Below are 2,412 nucleotides of genomic sequence, written 5' to 3' on the forward strand. Positions count from 1 at the left end.
TATTTTTGTCTTTTTTGTTGCTCTTACACTCTCCTCCATCTCTGACTGTCCTGTTTTTTCCTTTGTTCCTGCAGAACTCCCTTAAGAATTTCTTGAAGGGGAGGGTTCTTGTTGATATACTCTTTCAGTTTCTGTTTATCTGTGAATATTTTGAACTCTCCATCATTTTTGAATGCTAGTTTAGCTGGATAGAGTATTCTTGGTTGGAAATTTTTTTCCTTTAGTACCTTGACTATATCACACCACTGCCTTCTTGCCTCCATCATTTCAGATGAGAAATCAGCACTTAATCTTATGGAACTTCCCTTGTATGTGATGGTTTTCTTTTCTCTTGCTGCTTTTAGAATTTTCTCTTTGTCTTGAGCATTGCATAATTTGACAAGTATATCTCTTGGGGTGGGCCTGTTGGGGTTTATGACTAGTGGAGTGCGCTGTGCTTCTTGGATATGTACATCTGTCTCTTTCAGTAGATTTGGGAAGTTCTCAGTCATTATTTCCTGCAACACTCCTTTTGACCCCTTTCCCTTCTCTTCTCCTTCTGGAATGCCTATAATACGTATGTTTGAGTGTTTTGCATTATCATTCAGGTCCCTACATCCTATCTGGATTTTTTCTACCTTTTTATTGACCACTTTTACTATCTGTTTGATTTCCAATGTACTGTCTTCCACATCACTAATTCTCTGCTCTGCCTCTTCTAGTCTGCTGATATTTGCTGCAAGTGTATTTTTGATTTCCTGAATTGTGGTGTTCATTTCCATCATATCTGTTATTTTTTTGCGCATGTCTGCAATTTCCCCTCCAAGTGATGTCTTCATGTTGTTAACCTCTTTCATTACTTAATCAAATTTGTCGGTTATAAATGTTCTGAGATCTTTCCTTGCTTGTGCGAAGATCTGCTCCCCTTCCTGCTTTTTAGTTTGCTGATTGGATTCAGTTATGTTTTCCTGATTACTGGTTTGGTTTGTATATTTTTGTTGCTGTCTTGTCATCATTTCTTCTTGACAGGTTTATTCAGTTCCTTAGCTTCTTTGTCTAGTCTTGGAGATTAATTAGCTGTTTTTTTTGCGTAAGTGATATATCTTCTCTTTGTCCCTTTGTTCTTCCTATTCTGATTTCTTATTGCTGGTTAAGTTCACTTTTTTTTTTTTTTGATTTTTTTAAATTGATTTTGTAAAAATATTACATTAAAAAATATGAGGTCCCATTCGACCCCACCACCCCCACTGCACCCCTCCCCCCCTCAGCAACACTCACTCCCATCATCATGACACATCTATTGCATTTGGTAAGTACATCTCTGGGTATCTCTGCACCTCATGGTCATTGGTCCACATCATGGCCCACACTCTCCCCCATTCCATCCACTGGGCCCTGGGAGGATTTACAATGTCTGGTGATTGCCCCTGAAGCACCATCCAGGGCAACTCCAAGTCCCAAAGCACCTCCACATCTCATCTCTTCCTGCCATTCCCCATACCCAACAGCCACCATGTCCACTTTTCCCACACCATTGCCACCTTTTCTCTGAGGTCCTTGGATTGGTTGTGTCCGTTGCACCTCTATGTCAAGAGGAGGCTCAGATTCCACATGGTTACTGGATGCAATCCTCCTGCTTTCAGTTGTAGGCCCTCTAGGCTCCATGGTGTGTTGGTTGCCCTTCTTCAACTCCATCTTAGCTGAGTGAGGTGAGTCCAATAATTCAGATTGTAGGAGCTGGAGTCTGTTGAGGCTCAGGGCCTGGCTATCATATTGTCAGTAAAAAGATTCAATCCCTTAAATATATCTTAAACCCCAATACCAACTACAATTCCAGTAAAGTAGCATGATAGTCTTATGAAAAGAGATCCCCTCTGGGTCCAGTTTCATCACTCAGAAACACCAGCTCCATAGAAGGGCCATCTGACATGGCAGTGAACCCTATCTGCCATGACCATAGAACCCATGGGTCCCTTTAGACCTCAAAGGAACCAATACCTGGGGATTTTATCTACTTTATCTGTCTCTTAGACTCTGCTCAGTTGTGCATAAGGGAAATCCTTCTGACAGCCTCCAGACTCTTTTTTTTTTTTTTAGAGACTCATAGCCATATGAACTCATTTCTCCTTTCTATTTCCCCCTTACAGTAGGTCAAACAGCATTTTAAAGTCATATTATTCTACGTAGACAGGGATATTCTACTGATCCACATCGAACCTTCAATTCAAGGTCATTTTCCAGTTGCATTATCAGTTGTTAGTTGATAGTGATCCCTCGGTGCCAGGGAGGCTCATCCCCAGGTGTCATGTCCCACGCTGGAGGGAAGGCATTGCATTTAGATGCTGAGTTAGGCTTCGAGACTGGCCACATTTGAGTAACATGAAGGCTGTCAGGAGGAGATTCCCAGGCACAGTGCTGCTCTAGGCCTTGTTC

This window comes from Dasypus novemcinctus, chromosome 18 (assembly GCF_030445035.2).
Source record: "Dasypus novemcinctus isolate mDasNov1 chromosome 18, mDasNov1.1.hap2, whole genome shotgun sequence".
Classification (NCBI taxonomy): Eukaryota; Metazoa; Chordata; class Mammalia; order Cingulata; family Dasypodidae; genus Dasypus; species Dasypus novemcinctus.